The sequence below is a fragment of the Sorex araneus genome, chromosome 2 (assembly GCF_027595985.1).
Source record: "Sorex araneus isolate mSorAra2 chromosome 2, mSorAra2.pri, whole genome shotgun sequence".
NCBI lineage: Eukaryota > Metazoa > Chordata > Mammalia > Eulipotyphla > Soricidae > Sorex > Sorex araneus.
The window spans coordinates 176,531,913-176,554,008 of record NC_073303.1 but is presented as its reverse complement, the minus strand read 5'-3'; the positions used below and the strand labels follow the sequence as shown (position 1 = coordinate 176,554,008).

The window sequence follows — 22,096 nt, the reverse complement described above, 5'->3', positions numbered from 1 at the left end:
TACTGCATATATGAACACATTTTTAAATGTTAATAAAGTATCCCATTTTTGTAATATTTAAAAATCTGTTGGTTTTGTGTTGTTTTGGGGCCACACTTGGTGACTCTGCGGGGTTACTATGATTGCCCTCTGGAATTACTCCGGGAGGTGCATAGGACACCATTTTGGATTCTGGGGACTGAAACTAGGTCTGCCACATGCAAAGTAAGAACACTGCCCACTATACTATCTCTCCAGCCCTCGTTTTGTGTTATTTTAAAACTGCGCTTCCTCCAGGATCTGCAAAGCGAAGAATATAGCCAATTTATAGGCTTCTAACTTCTATTGTCTCATATCCCATTCGTGTTGAAATGTTTTGGTGTAGATGAGCACATCACTCTATTAAACTTCACAAAATATTACTTTTGCTTGAAGGTCATAAGTCTGTGGAAAATATTACTATTTTAGGGATATTCATTAAAACACTAAGAAACAATAATTTTGAGTAATCTTGGCTTAGGTACGGTATGAACAAGTCATATTCAAACCTTTCTTCCCACTCAGGATTCAAATTCAAGCCTTAGCAAAAATCAATTGTGCAAATGCAATGAATATTGAAAGATACTGATAAATAGTAAAAGTGTGTAATTACAGATTATTGCATAGCAAACACCTGTATTATAAACTCCTGTGATGGGTCGAAGAGGTGGCTCAAAGGGCTAAGTGTCTCATGGATTGTATAGGGAAGATTTGGTTTGATTCTCAGCTATGCATTACCTTTAGTGAATTACTAGGAAGACCCCAATCTCTGAGCCACTAGTAGACTCTAAATCCCACTGAGCAAGGCTTTGGCCAAAAAAAAACAAAACAAATTAAAAAAAAATACTACTTTTGAATAACCCTATCAATAGATGTTACATTTTCTCAACAGATTGTAAAGTCAATATTCCTTAGAAGAACTATTTAAGATGCTTAATTATAAGATGCTTAATTATAAGGTGGGCTGGAACGATAGAACAGCAGGTAGGGCATTTGCCTTGCACACGGCCAACCCAGGTTTGATTCCTCCATCCCTCTTGGAGAGCCCAGCAAGCTACCAAGAGTATCCCTGGCAAGAGTAGCCTGGCAAGCTACCCATGGCAAAATCAATCGATATGCCAAAATAGTAACAGCAAGTCTCACAATGAAGACATTGCTGGTGCCTGCTAGAGTAAATCTATGAACAAAGGGACAACAGTGCTACAGTGTTACTTTTGAACAATAATTACAAATAAAATGTACAAATTAATCTCTCAATGATCAGAGTCATTCTCTATCTTCTTTCAAAATAAATTGGGTGATGCCTAAGAGTTTCACAGATAGTATCTATCAATTTTTATCTTTCAATTGGTGAGTATATGCATAAATTTAAATATTACTTCAAAAATTCTAAGAAAATACAATTAGAAAATTTGTACAGAGTCCTGTGGTTCAAAGTTGAATGCTGATATTTAAAATTCATGTTAAGACACATTAAGGTGTGGGGCTGGAGCGATAGCACAGCGGGTAGGGCATTTGCCTTGCATGCAGCCGACCCGGGTTCGAATCCCAGCATGCCAGCACTGCTAGTAGTAATTCCTGAGTGAAGAGCCAGGAGTGACCCCTGTGCCTCGCCGGGTGTGACCCACCCAAAAAAAAGAAAAAAAATGAAAAAAAATAAAGTTTTTTAAAAAAAAGACACATGAAGGTGTGCAGATAACAAAAAGATAAAAATATTGCTAAAACAAAATAGAAAAGCTAAGTTCTTCAAGGAACATTTAGAAGTTGAGGTTATCATTAAACCTGTAGAAAACCAGTTCATTGTATTTGCATCCTAAGGCTACCATCCATTTGAAACTATTCATTGCCTTATTTCCACAGCTGATAACTTTCTCTCAGATCACTCTATTGCTCTAAAAAAGCCTCAAGAATTTTAAATTAAACTGTTATATGTGTAACAAATCTTTTATTTATGCTAAGTTGAACTTTACACAATGTTTATAGCATATAATAATTTTTATAGATATGTATCATTTTTCATGATCTTGCAAGATAGACTTATGAGAAAAATTCTTATTTTCACTAAAAATATTCTAATTTTAATGGTACATATTCACTTTGCCTTGGCCCATGTGTACATATAAGAATGTATGTAATATATATGTACACACACTACAACAAACTAGTTGGATAAAATGTCATTGTTTATTTGTATAAATACCACACATATTTCAAACTATGGCATACAATTTTAACCGACATACAATTTTAAGCAAATATAAGTCAGTCAAGTATTTTTCTAAACTCTTATAAAAATTCATGAACATCATTAGCACATGCTTTCATTCATTAAAAAAACAACAACTAAATACCATCTGTGCATGATAGTCTAATTAGGGGATTAGAATCACAGACAATTTGCTGGCTCACATGTTCAAGCACATGCCCCCTTGACCACTTCAGGAACTAAAATAAAGCCATAGTCAGAATCATCCCTTTGGATTTAGCATTGACTATTGGAGTTGACTAACACCGCAGAATTTCGCTTCTACGCAGTCCCTTCGGAAATGGACTCTTCTTTCCCTGATATGCATGTCGTGGCCTATACAAGCCTAAGGAGAACCCTGGAATCACATGAAGCATATTTGAATAAGTTAAATCAGGGGTCAGAGTGATAGTAGTGCAATTTGCTTGCATGTGGTGAACCCTGGTTCAACCGCTGGAACCTCATATGGTCTCCTGAGGTCTGCAGTAGTGATCCCAGGAATAATCCCTGAACACTGCCAGGTATGGCCCCAAAGCATAAGCAAATAAAAAATAAGTTAAAACAACATTTTAGAGAAGGCTGATATTTATAGTCTAAAAGTAGTGTAGATACCAATATTATAATAAAAACATCAAATGATTGTACTAAATTGTTCTGAAAGAAAAGCGTGAACAATAATCATTACTTAAATGCCATATATAATATATATGTAATATACACATAACTATAATAATGGATTAGTAATGTATCTCAGTGGCAGGTTTGATTGCATGTGTAGATCCCAGGTTCAATCACCAGCACAACCAATAAAAAAAGTTACAGTAGAGTAATACTGTATTTTAGAATGTATAATACCTATTCCAGTTTCATGTTAATTTTAGAGTCATTGAATTATAGATGCTTAATAAAAACAGTTCATGCAGAGTTGTCAAAATTCATCATTACTTATTATTTGGTCTACTCTTTTTCTTTATAATTCTAGTAGTTATTACTTTGAAAGAGATGTGTGTGATTTATTGTGGTATTTTGGAACAAAATCTGTGATACTCTCCAAATTATGCCTAAATTTTAAGGTAGTTCTATACAAAAATATGATAATGGAAATCTCACAGGAATTACATTAACTCTTGAGGTTTTAGAGTTTAGGGTAGCATGTACGATTTAACAAAATGAATCCTTCTGATTCAGGAACATGAAATAGCTTTCTATTTACTTACTGTCCACTCTAATTTCCTACATCAATGTTCATAGTTTTCATGCTAAAGTCTTACTTCCTTGGATACATTTGATTCAAAGTATTTATTGTTTTGGGTATTATTATAAGGGGGAATCATTTTTTTATTTCCTTGGAAAATACTTCAATTTATAGATATTATGCAAATCAAATTTTATATAAGTCCTACCCTTTTTACCAGTTAAAAACAGATCAAGGCCAACATAGCAACTTAAAAGAGCAACAATTAAATATAGCTTGCAGTCATGCTGTACTTAATAAACAAAATTTTGCTGTACTTAATAAACAACAAAACTGGATACTATGTAGTGTTGAAAAACTTTATTCCCCCTTAGAAAATGTGGGTGATAAATAGACTTCCCACCACTAATACAGTAAGTATTGCTCTTACACACAAATAAAATAAAAACACATTAAAGTCATATTAATAAGATTTATCAGACCCACTGATTAAAAAAAGATGTCAATAAGCTACCTAAATTGTTACAGAAATAAAAACACTATTTTAACATTCATGACAAAATGCAGTGTCAACATATATGTAAATTAGGGGCATCACCACCAGACTATGCTCTTGCATACATTATGAAACCTTAGACCCATTTTCTTTCCTATTTTTCCATTTCGTGTTCCAATCATAGTGGTGACCGGTCTGCTAAAAAGCAGCTATTTCTGTCCTGGTTTCATGAAAGAGATTCATGTCCAGCTGGAAATAACTTCAGGCATGTTTATCCCAAACTAGCTACAGAAGAAGATCACTTCAAGTAAAATTAGGTCTATGCAGATTCTCCACATTCTGATCCCCAGGGGGAAAAAATACCCCCATTTAAATATAGCTTACAAACTCTGGAATCACATGGTACTCTTGCAGTGGTCAGACTATACTAGTTATTGACTAGCGTATTCTCTCTGGATGCTGGAGACTCTTCCTTATGAATATTGGCTGCTGCAACAATTTCATACTGTCAACAGATGCCTGGATGCTGCTTATTCAGCGCAGAAGTGGTTGCCAGTGGAGGCTCACTGCTGCAGGCTGAAGCAAATTAATCCCAGCAGAGATGAGTTTTATTTGTTTCTCTAATAGTGGGAAGAAATATTGATGAGAGGATTCTGAGCTGCACTAAGGACAAGAGACTGCTGGAGATCTCACCAAGTCATTTTAGCATCTCCATGCTGGTGAAAGTGAATGCCAGGGAATCCTCCTCAGTCTTCATTAGCTGCAGGGCATTCACCTCATGGACACCTCTTTTCAGAATCAACACAGTCCTTTGTTCTCCTGTTTACAGTCGAAAGTGTTTGTCTAATATATGGATGTATTTACACATGGCATGTAAAAAGCTATAATAAAGTGATACTAAAATATACTGTAACTGAAAGCAGGTTTTGTCATATTTTGAAAACTATGACATTCTGCATATTTTTATTATATCAAAGTTAGATTGTTTGCAACAGCATTAATATTTATACATTAGGCATGGAGTGTTATGATACCAAACCTACCACCAGTGTCAATATTACTCCACCACCATCATTACATCCCTTTTCGTTTTCCCCTTTTCTTACCCACTCGGCCACTTGGTAACCTCAGTTCTTCTGGCAGAGTCTTAGGGTTTGTTTTCACTGGCCACTGACTGCTCTTTTGCTTTCTTTCTTTATATCCCACATGTGATTCAGATCATCTTGTGTTTCTCTAGCCAACAACATCTTATATAAGTCCTTTGCTGTCCTGAAATAAACTATGGTTGGTTAATTTTCTAAGTGGGGTTATTATTTCACATATTCTTCCTTTGCTTCCTACTGGGAATCTTAGCTCCCAAAGAATAAAGGCTGGCAGAATTTACTAGCAACTGCACCAGGGACATGCCATAGCACAAAAACACAATAAAGGATGGTAAGAAAAATTCCTTTTGATTACTTTATGTCCATCCAATAAGAGTACAGATATGCATGTTTAATATTTCATTAGTTGAACATTATAGTTTTAACTGGAAAGGCAAGAAATTAACTGAAAATAAACGAAGAACATGGAAGGATTCTAAGCCTTCAACTGCTGTTAGATGAACAGTAAATAAGTAACACATGGATTGGGGAGTGAACGTTATGTTGTTAGAGCTGATATTTATGAGCACTGAGTATTGTTTCCCATTGCATTAAATAATAATATTATGTGGGAAAAAAGTGAATTTTAGAGTTATCCTTGATTTTAGCACTCCCAAGATTAATTGTCTAAACTGAAGGCATTTTTTTAATTAAAATGCTTTAGAAATTATTACTTTTGGAGACAGTGCATTCACAATAAAGGCCAACTAAGTCTATTACAAATGCTTTAATTCATACTCAGTTCTTGCTTTAAAAGTGAAAATAGGGGACATAGAGAAAGGCCTCTAGGAAGCGAAAAGATAGTAAATAATCTTCGACTCACACAATGAAGTGGAATCACATAGTATCTGCTTTACAAAGCCCATGTGAACATTCTGCATGTTCAAAACATTATTCAGTTCTGCCTTCCCTTCTGTTTTTGTTCTCATCTTCCAGATCTCACCCTTTTTCATTTCAAAACACAACAAGCTGTTTTAGCTGACATTTCAAGCACACAGTCATCATGTGAAATATCTTCCAAATGTTTCTTCTCCGCTGCAGCTTTCTGTCACCTCAGAGAATACATACACTACCTCTCTCCCCGTTGACTCAAATCTTATACGTACACAGTTGTCAGTCCATGTTCTCAGCTTCTCTCCCTCCTATTTCCCTCCTTTCCTTTCTAGGGATTCTTTAATCTACCACTTCCATTTATTTATTTTTTTTTAATTTCTTTCGGCAAAAGGTTGGAGAAAATATTGCTTTTTCTCTTCCCTTTGTTTTCACCAACATTCTCTTCTCCAGTAAAAGTATTGAAATAAACCAGTATGTTCAATTTCCAAGGGATACTTAGAAATAAGTTATTAGAATACTAAAGATCCTGTAAAATGTTCCTGAAATCATTTGTGCAATATTAAAAAAAAACCATGATATAAGACTAATACCTCAGTAAAGTAGAAACAAGAGCCAGAAGATTGGTCCACAGTTGAAAGCCTGCCTCAAGTGCTGGAGTAAAAGTGCTGGGATAGAGAAGGGACTATTATGACAAAGATAGCTGATAATGATCACTCTGGATAAGAACTGTGTACTAAAAGTAGGTAAAGGAACAGACGTGATAACCTCTCAGTGCAGTATGTGTATTGCAAACCACACTGCTCAAAAGGTGAGAGAGAGAGAGAGAGAGAGAGAGAGAGAGAGAGAGAGAGAGAGAGAGAGAGAGAGAGAGAGAGAGAATGAAGAAAAGTGCCTACCATAGAGGCAGTCTTGGGAGAGGGAGGGAGGTGACAGGAGGGACACTGGGGACATTGGTGGTGGGAAATATACACTACTGGTGGGATGGGTGTTTGAATGTTGCATGACCAAAACCTGATAATAAATAGCTTTTTAATTATGTACCTCATGTGAGTCAACAACAACAAAAATAATAAAAAATACAGTTTTTACAAAGCTCCTGAGATCAGGGCTAGGGCAATAGCACAGCAGGTAGGGTCTTTGCCTTGCATGTGGCCAACCAGGTTCAATTCCCAGCATTCCATATGGTCCCCCGAGCACTGTCAGGAGTAATTCCTGAGTGCAGAGCCAGGAGGAATCCCTGTGCATCACCAGGTGTGACCCAAAAAGAAAAAAAAAAAGGTAAAAAAAAGGTTACTGAAATCAAGATTCAGTTATGAAACTAAAGCAATCCAAGTAAGAAGGTGCAATACTGTCCTGAATTGAGATAATGAGGTAATGCCAGAAGGAAAAAGGAGACATTATGTGTGCGTGCGCATTTGGATGTGAGTGTGTGCGATGTGTTGTGTCAGGTTCTGCATATGTGTGTTTCTATTCTGAAGGACGCCATAAGGCACACAAGTGCATGTCATGACCTGAAAGCTCCAATGAGTTTTGGTTGTGGTATTTGATTTGCGGACTAAGTATGCTCAGGGGACTTCTGGTGCAGAAAGACAAACCCAAAAAGTTTAGTTGCAAAAGTGTGTCCCAGCCCTCTGATCTATAGTTTCAGTTCTAGAAGGCTAGACTCTGGAGCCCCCACCTAGAAAACCCTAACTCTCAAAGGCCAAAGAAATCATAAAAGAATCTGAGTATTCTCAAAAACATTTCATTGAAAGTGAATGTTCTCCAAGAGGAAACCTCACTCGCTCTTAACTGAGAATATCATGTGGTTCACCTTCTATGAAAAACAGTATAGAGATTTTTGCTTTTAAGTAAGAACTGAGCTTTCATCTGATCCAAAGCTTTTAGTTCATGGCAAATACCACACATTACAAAAATCACTAATTCAAAATTAATTCTTAATTCAAAATAAATGCACATGCCTATGGTCCTGCAGCACCAAGTACACTAGTCAGAATATAGAAACAACTCTAATGACAAATGAATAAAGAAGTTGTGATATATATATACATACACTCACACACACAATGGAATACTATGCAGCTGTAAAAAATGAAATACTGATGTTTTGGTTATGATATTTGGTTTAGGGACTGGTATGCTCAAGGGACATCTGGTGCAGAAAGACAAACCCAAAGTTTGGGGTGCAATATGTGCACCCCAACCCTTTGATCTTAACCAAAGGGTTGATCTACATTTTGGATGGAACTGGAGGAAATGCTTTAAGTGAAAAAAATAAAATACCAGGTAATGTTACACATAGTAATATGCAAACAAAATAAGGAAACAGTAGTATTAGACGGTGACAAACCCTATTGCCTTGGATTACAAAACTGAATTAATGTAGTGAAGGAAGAAAAAGGGAGGGGTTAGGAAGAAATGGACTAGAAGTAACTTAAGGACAGTGAGGGTGATAGGTACTTCAGTGGTATACTTAGAATAACTTTGTGCATCAAAATTTAAACATTAACATATTGAAACCCTGCTTTATGAAATAACTAAAATGTAATTTTTTAAATAAAAGTTCTTCAAACTCCATTGTCACATCATTTACATTGATAAAATAGCTTAAAAAAACAGCAGAGTTTTTTTTTCTTTATTTTAGTAGTCTCAGAGGTGCTACATATAGCCTAAGTATAGGGCATCTAAGCTTTTGTAATTACACTCTGTGAAACTCACATAAAGACAAAACCATCCAACTGTATTTCTCAGAAAATAGTACAGTAATTATTATAACAGTAACAGCACTTGATACTTTATAAGTACGTGTGTACCAGATGATATTCCAAAGTTTTAGTGTGTATGTAGGTTAAACGTAATAGCAACCTTATGAAGTAAGTACTATTATTAGTAACCTAAGAATGTCCAACATTAAATGTCGAGAAAACAGGGGGAAACTAAATTATAATTCTGTCATTCTGATTACAGATACTACAGTTTCTTCATACTTCTTTTACTCAATCTTTTTAAATTTATATTTCAAGATTGTATATTACTTATATAAACCTAGTTTGTAAATTAAAAAAATGGCACATTCAAGGCCTTACTGCTTATAGCAAGAAATGTATGCGTATATTTGTGTGGACTGATATTTCATCTAACTCATTATTACTATGAAGAGTATAATTACCGGGACATAAACTAGTTTCCACTTTTGTAAAATTTCTAAGTTATTAGATAACTATAAAAATAATGCTTATGTTTCAAGTTGCTTAATCAAAATTTAGTTTCTTTTTTTTGTTTTGTTTTGGCTTTAGATCACCTCTAGCGGTGCTAAGGGCTTACTCCTAGATCCGTGCTCAGGGATCATTCCTGGCAGTGAGTTGGGAACCATATTTGGGTACCTGGGATTGATTCTGGGTTGGGCTGCCTGGGAGGCAAACACCATATCCACTGTACAATTTCTCTAGCTCCATTAACCATAATATAGCATTGCTAGCAAATTAAATATTCATTTATAAAAAGAGTTATGACATAGTCAAAGCATAACTAATACCAGAGTAAATAATGAGGATAACTTTCCAAACCATACATATATGTGTGTCTGTGTGTGTGTGTATATATATATATATATAATAGCATATACACACATATGTATGTACTAATTTTGTTTGTGGGTCACACCCAGTGGTTCACCCAGTGGTTCTCAGAGTTTCTGCCTGGCTCTGCAGGCAATCACCCTTGGTGGTGCTCAGGGGATCATATGGGGTGCCGGGATTGAAGTCAGGTGAGCAACATGCAAGGCAAGAACCCTATCCTCCGTACTATGTTTCAGGTCGAACATTCAATAAATTTTGGTCTGAAAACCCAAATACATCTCAAAATGACACCATGGAATATATAAATTATAAGTCAAGACTCTACCACTGCAAGAAACAATTGAGAAGTATTCTAACGAGATTATTAGTATCCTACTTACTGATCTGCATAGAAATTACAAGGGTATGCATACTTAATTTGTTATAATTTGTCTAGCAATATATATGGTATGACTTACTTCATTAATATTGTAAGTACACTTACATTTCGGTAAGCAACCATAACTACTAAAGTAAACATGTAAGAGTTCTATCAATGTCGAGTTCCAAGTATTGAAAAATGATCATAAAGGCAATAAAACTTGAATCAGGTCTTAGAGAGTAAGGGAGAAGGCAGAAACATGAAAAAAATATACAGTGTGGTACAGTTGCAATAGTGAAACTAAATAATGATGGCATGTCTTAAGTCTCGTCAGCCTCAGCTCAAGAAGTTGCTCCGTTCTGGAGTTACTACAGTCAGCAAGGTGCTTGTGCACAAGGCAAACCCAAGTTTAACCCTCAACACTGCATATGGACACGGAGCACTGTCAGGAATGATTTCTGACCAACACCAGGAATGGTACCCTAAAGATATAGAATTTCCATATTTACATGGAAATTAACAAGTCAATATAAGTTCAACACTTGTTAAATTTAAAATTTGCTCTTACATTTTTTATAAATTTCAATCAACATTGATCTTCTTGTTTTATCAGGTTCTATTATAAAATTGCCTATTAAATATACGCAGAACTCAACGCAACTTCCCACAAATGACAACAGAGCTAGCAATTGAGGCATAAGCTGAACTTGACCAAGATGATTTCAGAGAATAGCATATATTCCAGAAAAACAAAAGCATACACAGGAATATTGCTAATCTAGTCTAAGAATATGTAGTAGTTGTTCTTTGGGGCCTTTTGGGGGGAGAAAATTGGAAACTGTCAAAAAGAAGCTAGATAGGCATGCTCATATCATAGGGGATGAAGGGTCTTACTTGTCAATGCAAGAGGGTTTTTTTATGTTTAGTTTTATCCTGTAGTTATATGATACAATGTAAAGATCAGACTCATCTGGTTCCTAGAGATCTGAGTAAGATCAGTTCGAACCTCCTTTCAGATGCACAGAGGTTCAAATACCTTCTGAAGCTATATGCCAACTTTCTCAAATTGACTTTGTACAATTGTGATTGCTACTGCCCGCTGCATTATAATAACAATGAAACCAAAACTCTTTCCAGGTTTTCGCCTGACCCCACTCACAATAATAAAACACCCTTCTCACAAGGCATTATTTTACTTCATTCTTCTAGAGTGACAAGATCCTCACATTGAACAGAAACTTCAAGTTCAACATTAGATATTGTTCTTCTTAAAATGTGATCACGCATCCTTCCCAGAATACAATTCTGATCAAATGGAAAGTTTTTAACAAAATTATAGTAAAAAATCAAATCAGAAGTTTTTAACAAAATAACCCGACATCTATTTCTCAAATACCTTTATATTTATCACAGCATCCCATTATCTGATAGTAAAGCAAAAGGGAATTTAATTTAATAATTTATGCTGCCAGTCACGGATTTGTAAAATGTGAGCTGTTAGCAATATGAGGGTTTCTGTATCTAGACTGATAGTGATAGGAGTATCAAAACTATGGTAGGTACTAAGTACTACAAGCTGGTCTACTGTGCTAACAGACTTAAGTACAAGATGATAATACTACTTAAAAAGTTATTTCAAACCAAAGTGTTGAGCCTAGTTAAGAGCTACTTCCCTACTTCCCTGTTCTAGCAATTAATCTTTGGAACATTAAGACACTCGTCAGAAGAAATAATCAGGTAGAAAGAAATTCTCTATTCAGTTCCCTCCCATCCTACATTCTTTTAATTAAATAAAATAAAATTATCAAGTTACTTCAAATATCCCATGTACTGACTGAAAACAACACACCCATTTTAGAACGTCAGCCTAGTTTAAATTAAACAACCAGTTGGACCTTAAAATCAACATTGTCAGCAAACAAACATGATTAGAGAAGTCCTTTCTGCACCTTGAATCAGTAGTTCTTTACATTCCATGAAGCCCTCTGGGTTCCTTTCTTGTTTTGACTTCAAAGAGATATAGAAGCTTAGATCAATTTTGCAGTGCCATACAGAATGATGAGAAATGAACCTGGCTCTTTTTCAGACCATGGGGAAGGAAGCAACTTCCAATGTTTAGGGGGGAAAAAAGGTACAAATTTACAAGATATCCTTTTGGAAGTGTCATAAAATAGCTAGCTTTTACACTACAATTGATTTAAGGACATTGAGTCATATCAAAAAGTAACTGTTTACCCCTCCCCTGTTTATTGTTTCTTGTTTATTCAACTGCATATGAACAGAATGTAATCAACGGGTCTTCAAATCTACAATACTACAGTACACTTTCTGACAAGATGACACATTCTCAACCAACAAGGATAACCTCTCTTACAAACAGTGTTGGAGCCTTATCTACAGATAAGAAAGCATGATTCTACGGAAAAAATACCTGAACTTGACTATGATTTTAAGAATTAAACTTGTACAAAGCCTTTAGAGTGACAATAAATGAGCTTAACATTAAAATTAATGTCATAATACTTTTACATAAAACAAAGAGTTCTGGCTCCTGGTTCTATATCTGAATGAAAAACACTTATTTTTTTCTTAAACATGCCAGTCTGTGTTAAGTTCATGAATTTCAGAAAGAAAGATGAACCAGGACAGCACTTTTTCACATATGCTGCAGCAGCATATTAAGGGAATATTAGAGGCAACAGCATTAAATTCCATTTCCTGCTTTACTGTACACAGAGCCCTGAAATTAAACTATAGCCTCTGACTTGACTTCTTTAAGGGGCCATGCCTAGGAAGAAAGCACACAAGTATAGGAGGGCACACGCATACAAACATGATTCTAATTAGAGCTGACACAAGTCTCTGCATGATTATGCATGCATGCTGCCTCTTCCTAGTTAAGCCGAAATGTTAGAAGTCAGCAATTTGGCGGGAACAGAGGCTGCCATGTATACTGCCAGTTGGGCAGTTTGACAATTATGGGGGTTCCTGATCGGGCAGATTGGGAGCTGTGGGTCAGAATAGTGCAAGGCTCGTCTGCACAGAAGGAACAGACAATAACTCTATGGAAAAAAAGAGTCACAAGGAATGGTTAACGAAGAGGGCATATTTTGAACTGTGCAACCTTTAAAATGAGCAATTGGATACAAGATGTAGAAAAATATTTAAAATGATATTTTATTTATACTTTTATTACTTGGGCTGGAGCGATAGCACAGTGGGTAGGGCATTTGCCTTGCACCCGGCCAACCCAGGTTCGATTCCTCCGTCCCTCTCAGAGAGCCCGGCAAGCTACAAAGACTATCCCGCCCACATGGCAGAGCCTGGCAAGCCACCTGTGGCAAAATCGATATGCCAAAAACAGTAACAGCAAGTCTCAAAATGGAGACGTTACTGGTGCCCGCTACTCGAGCAAATCAATGAACACCTGGAGGACAGTGCTACAGTGCTACTTTTGTTTCTTATGAACCACACCCAGCCATTTTCAGGTCTGACTCGTGGCTCTGTGTTGAGGGGTCATCCTTAGTGTAGCACTTGGGATCAACTCCAGTCAGCCATGCGCAAAGTACAACTTTCCAAACTAAAGGGAATAAGGCATTGTTCCCTGTTCTAAGTGACTGAGCCTGAGTTTCCCAACGCCAAGAAAGTTTACTCAAACATCATACTCAGTGTGCTTCCTTCTTGACGATTCTAATCTTAGCCCTCATTAGTCATGTTGCATCTTTCCATTCCATTTCCTCCTTTATTACACTCCATAACACCTATCAGCATCACGCATTTTATTTTCATTAGTATTTTAATGTTCATCTCTTTCCAGTAGAAAAGGGATGTCACCAGAGTTTTAGCCACAGCCATATCTTCAGGACTCAGAAAGCTTTCAACAGACAAGTTATTGCAAAACCACTTGTAAGTCAGTAAGCAACTACACTGGTAAACTGGAGATGAGAAGCAGGCTACTCTGCTGTCTGTTAAAATATCTTCTCAACTGACCCAGGGAGAGAGAGCAAAGGGCTGGAGGCCATGCGTGGTTGCAGGAATCCCGGGTATGATCCCTTGCACCATATGGTTCCTTAGCAAATGAATTTAATTTCTCAATTTAGTTTTTAATTATCAGGGTACTTTACATGCTGATTATGTTTATATTAATTTTTCACTCAATCTAAATAAAGTGATTTCCTTTAATGGGTTTTTAATTCCTTTTTATATTGAATGGAATTTTTCTACTTTGAGAAATAGTCTAATAAAACAATAATAGGAAAATAAATAAAGCAGGAACAGGTTGAGGCAATTAAAATGAATGACTCAAAGCCATGTGATTAGGGTTGCCGTTTCAGTAATGGGGAAATAACAAATTAAACTAAACCACCCTCAGATAACTATTATATCCTTAGACAAAAAGCAAAGGAACAACTCACATCAGAGAATAAAAGAGTCATCAAATGAAGAGAATTCAATCCTAAGTGATGGCAACCCACTTGAAATGCATGTGGGAAGGTACAAATGAATGCAGCATTTCTCCCAAAGTCCTTTACTATGCATCTAAGAAGAAATGCATTAGAACTCAGAGATTCCAAGTAGAAAGCTTCATGCTTGTGGGTGTGGTATCCAAAAGAATAGAGCCCAGAACTGTGAAATTGACTAAAAATTAATACAGAAAAGGCAATCCCGCAAAGGACAGAGTTGAAGGACCTTCAAAATCTGCATAAAATGCCCCTTCAAATCTTTGAATGGCCCACAAACAACACATCCACAATGGAAACACCTGAGCTTCATAGGTGAAGCATCAGCCAGAATTGTACTTAATCCTGGGAAAAAGGGAGTTAGAAGTAGCATGTTTTATTGGGAGGAGAAACCCCAAAATAATCATGCCCAGGAGCATCAAGGAGGCACCTTGGAGAAATTACGGTCCATAATTAAGAAAAATAAAACCAAGTGCCACAAATTTCAAGGCACTGGAATGTAATTTACTTGTTTCCTGAAAGAAAAAAAAATCAATATATTTTAGGAATAGAATGCAGCCGCTCTAATACCTACTATGAAATGTCTACCCTTAAACTAATATTTAGAAAGAATCTGATAAAGGAAAAAGACGTCCACAGAAATACATCTCAACATTGCTCTGTTAGCAGAGAAGGGCTGAAATAAGCTAATTCAGAGTCAAAGAGATGTTTCAAGGACTTGGAACACATGCTTTGTTTTAAGAAGGCCCAAGACCAATGGAACCCCGAAAAAAAACAAGTGTGACCTCCAACCACCAAGCTAGAAATGTATTTCCCCTGAGCACCACTGTGTGTGGCCCCATAAACGAACAATAATAAAATGAAGTTAATAAAAAAGAATAAAAACTAAATGAAATAGATCGTCATCATAATAAAACAGATGGGTAGTTGAAAAGAAAATTTTAGGACTAAAAATAGACATATTAAATGACAATGTGTGAGCTACATAGTAGATGAAAATGTCAAAAGGAGTGGTTGGTGAATCTGACACTCAGCTCTAGAAATTATCCAACACAGTTACAGACAGAAAAACAATTTTTGTAAATGAGCCTAATGAAGAGATGAGATGATACAGAAGAGTTGTGTATACATGTAATAAGAACTGCAAAAACAGAGGGAGGTAGAAAGAACAGAAAAGCATTGGATAGAATAAGGGAAATTGTTTTTTCCTAAAGTAGAAAATGCAAACGTAAGTAAATACAAAACATAAAAATACAAAAAATACAAACAAAAAATACAAAATAAAGATCTAAAAAATTCTTTTTTTTTTCTTTTTGGGTCACACCCGGCGATGCACAGGGGTTACTCCTGGCTCTGCACTCAGGAATCACCCCTGGCGATGCTCAGGGGACCATATGGGATGCTGGTATTAGAACCCGGGTCGGCTGCATGCAAGGCAAACGCCCTACCCGCTGTGCTATCCCTCCAGCCCCTAAAAAATTCTTAATTAACCTGAGCATTAGATATTAGAGACAAACAGGCAAATTAAACCCACAAATAAACACATTAATCAATCTTCTGAAAAAATACTTTAAAATAAAGCCTTGTAAAAACTCAGAAATACAAGAATATAGTATCTAATTTCTGCTTAGAATAACCAAAAAGCAGGAAACATGAGAGTGTGAAGGTACTAGAAGGTTAAATGAGACAATTTCGAAAAATTTCAGAGATCCACATTCAGTAGATATACACCTCAAAATTAATTTATAATGTAATTTATAAAAAAATGATTATCAAATAACTGGTATGTCTGAAAATTTGAAATTTCAAACAAGACTCCTGCAATGCCAGAATTAGAACAAATATGAAAGGATTCAATGTTGAAATATTCATATATTACTTAAATTTCATGTTCAAAAAAAATCAAATGACAAAGTAAATCTTTGAACTCAGAGTGGTTCAAACTGAACCACTGAAGGAGGGAAATTTGAGAGATGTAAGTCTTCTCTAATTTCAGAGTACTCTTTTCTAGGATGCAGATGATTAGCAACCATCACCTTTCACACCTGACTTGCAAGCCTGTGGTTATGAGCTCAAATACCCAGTGATCCACATACAACAAGCATGACTCCAGCTTGAGCTTCGTGGCCCTGCTGTCAGTTATCCTTAGCTCATAGGCAACTTCCAGCCGCAGCCCAGATGCTGACCAACACAAAGAAAGGGGATGTCAGGCCAAGAGATAACTCGAGGGGTTGGAGCACAAGCGTCACATGCAGGAGACCTGGACTTGATCCTTGAACACCATATGGCTCCCCCCAAGCAAATTGTGTGCACCATAAATAGTATGAACCCCCACCTTTGCCTTGTTTGTATATGTGGTATAAAAATGCCAGGTGTGTGTGCAATTCCCAATCACAGGTATGTGTGTAACTCCTGATCACAGAAACAAAATCAACAGTGAAGGGAAGGGGGAATAATAAAACATTTATAAATTTAATGTCAGCACTAGTACTCTTTCTTAACAGTGTAGAAAAATATTTTTAATAAAAATATATTACTTGAATGACATTCATAAAATCATCTCATGACAAAGATAGTGCCATTATTTTTGACATAAAAGAGAATGTATACATTTCAACTCTATAACTTGGTAAGTCTTGTGATAAAAATAAACCAATGAAAGAAATACCACATTTTATGTCACAAATTTATATGTCAACTCCAAATCACTATTTTTTTTAAAACTGACACCATTTTTAGAAGTGTGATTTTTATAAGAATATATGAGATTATTATTAGAATGTTTCCAGGTACTTTTGATACTTCTTGCTAGATTTATACCCAGGGATACTTTCTTCAAAATTAAACTAAGTTAATTAGAATTGTCATGAAACTAAAATGTAGGTGTCAAAGCTGAAATTCTAGAAAAGAGCATTTCAAGAATCACCAGTAATTAAAGTTTTAATTTGAACGTGATGACAAAGTTAAGTCTGAGTCTAAATGATTAGTCATGCTTCTAATTCTTTCCAAGATTTAAAAAAAAACCCTCATTATGCTGCATAAATTTCATTGTGCAAAAAGATTAGATGTCATTTATATTTCATACAGGTTCATGGACTGTGACACTGATAATAAGTTTTGATATTGAAAAAAATGGTCAAGCTGTGTAGAGGCATTATATCCCTTTAGAATATATTAATATCTCACTTCTACCAAAGTTCTTCGTTGACCATTAGGGATACCTCTATGCTAAAACCCTTAGAATTTTTAAATATAATATTTTAAACTAACATTTTATTTTGTGAAATGCATAACATATTATAAAATCTGAGAGAAACTTGGAATACAAGGTAGACAGCTACAAGAGTGAAAGATCGATTACATCAGGATATAGGAGAATATGAGACTTAACTTAAAGCCTACATGCAGTACCTTGTACTACAAGAAGAGTAACACCTGAAGTAAGTTTGTATGTTGTTTATGTTGCACAAAGTACTTTTTGATAACATATAGTCTGAGAAAATGGAAAATTTAAAATGTAAACAGTGAGAGGCAGGCAATCCTTCAATCCCAAATAAAGTATCAGAGTCGGGGAGCATCACTAAATCGAACTGCTTGGCTGCACAAAGGGTGAACTCAGTGATTTGGTCATCTCAGGATAAAGCTCTCCTGGGGGAACACGGCCAGGGTTTCTCATTAAAAATCAATATAGTGTGTCCACAAACCAGAAAACACATAAATAGAATATGAGGGCATATAGTATTATCTTTTCATCACACTATTCACCTGACAAGCCCCAAGATGACTGACACGTACTGGAATTCAATATATAGTGGTGACAAATGAAAATAATATATAAAGATACCAAAGATACCAAAATTTTTGCACGATACAGGATTTGTAAAAAAAAAAAAATCAACTGATTCAAACTTTGAATGAAACCCCCAATGAAAGGTTATAGAATCATGTAAACGTGGAAGCTTGTAATTTAGGTATTGTTGAAATAGATGTTGGTTAGTAAACAGAGTCTTGAGGAAAGAGATGTAATGTGAAAAGACTGACACTGGGCTATTACAGAATCTCTCAAGCTTTATTTATAAGGGGAGAAATAATATATGCCATATTTCATTATGGGGAATAGTTGTAGGAAATCTATCTAAATGTTTATTACCATGAGTAATGATAATTATTGCTTAATAAAAACTTCATCTTTCTGTGAAAAATGAAAGACTAAATCTGTGTTACTTTAAATTAAATGAGGTAAATGGATACAAGATATTTTGGTGAGTCCATTCGTAGAGAAAATACATAGTTCACACTTTTGAATAGTTTGGGTTTTTTTCCAATGTTAAGTCCAAGTGAGTAGTCTAGATTTATCAGGACATGTTCCTAGTTTATACATCTCTGAGTTTCCTTGGATTCCAGATATAAAAATCAACTATTCAGTCATGGGAGTTTCTCTTTCCACACAATCGAAGAGAGTCTTCCTCTAGCCTTTACTCCAATTGCTGTTTGTTCTCCCACGATCCAAGTCCCATGGATTTCATGAACACTAACGTCATTCTAGAATGAATGAAGAATGCCTGTAATATCTATCTCTTCTCCCATTTCAGTCTGGTCTATTGCTACTCACTTCTATAGTCATAGTTCCCTGGGAGATGTGTTTTTGAATCTTAACTAAAAATTACACATTTTAAAATTGGCTTTCAAAGTTTTTTGAAATATTTTGTTTTTCATATTCCATCACTATTATGTTTCATGTACTCTTTCATGTAGACTATTTTTAATTCAAGTAATTATATTGTGCATATCTAAGAATTAGCTACCAAAACATACTATGAATCGCATTTTGAATATATTTTACTTATTAAAAATCACCTGATTATCCAAATTCATAGAAACAACACTTTTCTAAAGTACAAAGGTCAATTTCTCTTATAACATTATTCTATGATGTAATTTTCTAGGATCCTATATAAGAACATTCTCACATGAAGATGAGAAGCCTATATATCAATTAATATTATTAAAACCATAGAAGATATACTCTTCACTGCTTATCAACTGTGAACTTCTGTGTAGATACATTTATTTCTCTTCTTCACAAAAAGGGGGGAAATAGGTCTCTTGCAAAACTGTGTCAAGTGGGGTGGGGAAAATGGAGGAGGTTGTGCCACACCTGGCCCCAGTGACGCTCATGGGTTATTCCTAATTCTGTGCTCGGAGGAACTAGGGTAAATATATGTGGTACCAGACACTGAAGGAGGTCTGTTGCCTCACAAGGTAACTGTCTTAACCCCTGCAGTATCTCTCCAGCCCCTCCCCTACAATTTTATTTTTTTTAATCTGGAATATTTAAAGATAAGGATTCACAAGTCACATTTTATTTTTTCAACACTTCGATCAATCTCAGTTACTTGCCAACAAATGAACTGATTTTGTTGACAAATTCAAAAGTTAGAGTATGATTCTGTTTTTTAAAAAAAAGACTAAATTTGAACTTATACCAATATTACACTCAGTTAAACATCATTTACAATGACAATACAATCACCACAAAAATTCAGCTCTATGAAAAATAAGCAAACATAACAATATGCCACTTTGACAGGAAAATGAAATCATTTTGATTTAGGGGATGTACTAAATTGAGGAGATATTAGAATTCTCAATACAGAGATAGGAAGAGAAAGAGAGGGAGAAAGAGAGAGAGAGAAAAAGAGAGAGAGAAAGAGGGGCCGGAGCAATAGCACAGCGGGTAGGGCATTTGCCTTGCACTTGGTCAATCCAGGCTCGATTCCCAGCATCCCATATGGTCCCCTGAGCACTGCTAGGAGTGATTCCTGAGTGCATGAGCCAGGAGTAACCCCTGTGTATCACCAGGTGTGACACAAAAAAAGCAAAAAAAAAAAAAAAAAGAGAGAGAGAGAAAGAGAGAGAACAAAGGCCAAACAGAAAAGAAAACCCATTCTGTAAAAGAACATGGCAAGGAGAGATATAATGCCATAGAAAGATCATACACAGAGATTTGGGAAGGACGTAAGCCCAGAGAAGAGTACCAATTTGAAATATTTTTGGTAAAATTTTTTTAAAAATCACTTGAACTACATCTTAAAAATGAAACATTATTAAAAAAAATAAACACGACTGAAGTCTAATATTTCTCTAATATTAGTTCTTTAATAAATTTTGAAAAATAAGTATGAGATGGGAGGTAAACTAAATCACATTTTTACTAATATTTTAAGTGTTGATGAATATGAACCATGTATAAAAACAGAAGTTCTAAGATCAATTAACAGAAATTCAGTAGAAATTCATTAATAAAGAATCTAATACAATTTTTTAAGTTAAAAATACTGTCAAAACACAGAATAGGAGTCAGGTAAAAGTAAAAGAACTGTAAAACAGAAGCAAGCTCTCAGTGAAACACACCAACATTTCTGAAACAAGTCTTATAATTCCTGCCTATAGCATTTACCGTATATGCTAGAGAATCCCCACACACAAGAATAAAGTCCTTCAAAAACTCTCATAGAGCTGCTGTAGTCCCCCCTCAAGCAAACTAAAGACTGTTCATCAATTAGAAGAGGCCCATGCTGAGGCCAAAAAGAAAAAAACTGCTGCAAAAAGGCAGGAGCACAGGAAACCAAGGCATCTATCCCAGTGGAAGAGCTATTCTTGTGCATATGCACACAGACCATTGTTCTATCTTTGAAGAATCACATTAATCAATGTTCACCCGCTGCACCTCTGAAATAGTGTTAGGTGTTCATCAGTGATTTATTACAGAGTCTGACATGTATTTGATATGGAACAAGTTGGTGGTTCAGAAGCTGCCTTTGGAGGAAGTTGGAGAGAAAGGGTTTGGAGTATGAGGGTGTTAATACAGACAAGATTCAGTTCCTTTTAGCAGTCAGAAAACTGCCACCTCTGCCAATTATGGATACAAGCACCCATGTTTCCTTGGAGGCCAAGTGCACATTCTCATGAGTAGAATTAATGGAAACACTGCAATTTCAATCTTGGATGACAGGATGGCAGGAAAAGGGAACTGGGGGAAGATCTAAGTGGGAGAGTATAATCAACTTAAAAAGGTGTTTCTTAATTTTCAGAATGGATTCAGCTTTTTTTTTGGGGGGGGGGGGTCACACCCGGGGATGCACAGGGGTCACTCCTGGCTCTGCACTCAGGAATTACCTCCAGGGGGGCGCAGGGGACCATATGGGATGCTGGGAATCGAACCCAGGTTGGCTGTGTGCTATCGCTCCAGCCCTAGATTCAGCTTTTAACTTGAATTCTTGCTTATGAAATACATGTTACAACACCTTCCTTGGGAGGAAAGCCATAACTAAGAACTGCTTTATTAACTGACGTAAATCATAAAGCCCAACATAAAAATATATGTTTAAAAATGTCATGTTACATGAGCTGAATATTCTCTTTTGTATAATTAGATGACAAGAAACATGAGCTAACCTAACTAAAAGCAAACCTGTCCTGGTCAAGCCAAGGAAATAAGCCAAAAGGCTGAAGGCTTTAGTCACATGTGGGAGCCTTTGGTTCGATCCCCTGAACCACATAGTCTCCACAAACACCTCTGGGAGTAACCCCAATCACTGAGCTGGAAATAATTCCAGACCACTGTTGGATGTGGACCCCAAAACCAAAATAAATAAAAAAGCAACATTTTCCTTAGGCAATGTATTATTCATGCTTTGGCGGTGCCATATGATCACTATAAAAGACAATTAACTGAACTTCATTTGACAAGAGAACGGGGTTGTG

At 35.9% G+C, this 22,096-nt stretch overlaps 1 protein-coding gene and 1 pseudogene across 3 annotated transcripts in view; one reads left to right on the top strand and one right to left on the bottom strand.

Moving 5' to 3' along the window:
* Positions 1-22,096, bottom strand: part of ROBO1 (roundabout guidance receptor 1) — a 1,139,823-nt gene that overhangs the window by 278,775 nt on the left and 838,952 nt on the right. The gene's annotated exons all lie outside the window — the stretch shown is intronic.
* LOC129403018 (small nucleolar RNA SNORA36 family) lies at positions 11,510-11,649 on the top strand (annotated as a pseudogene).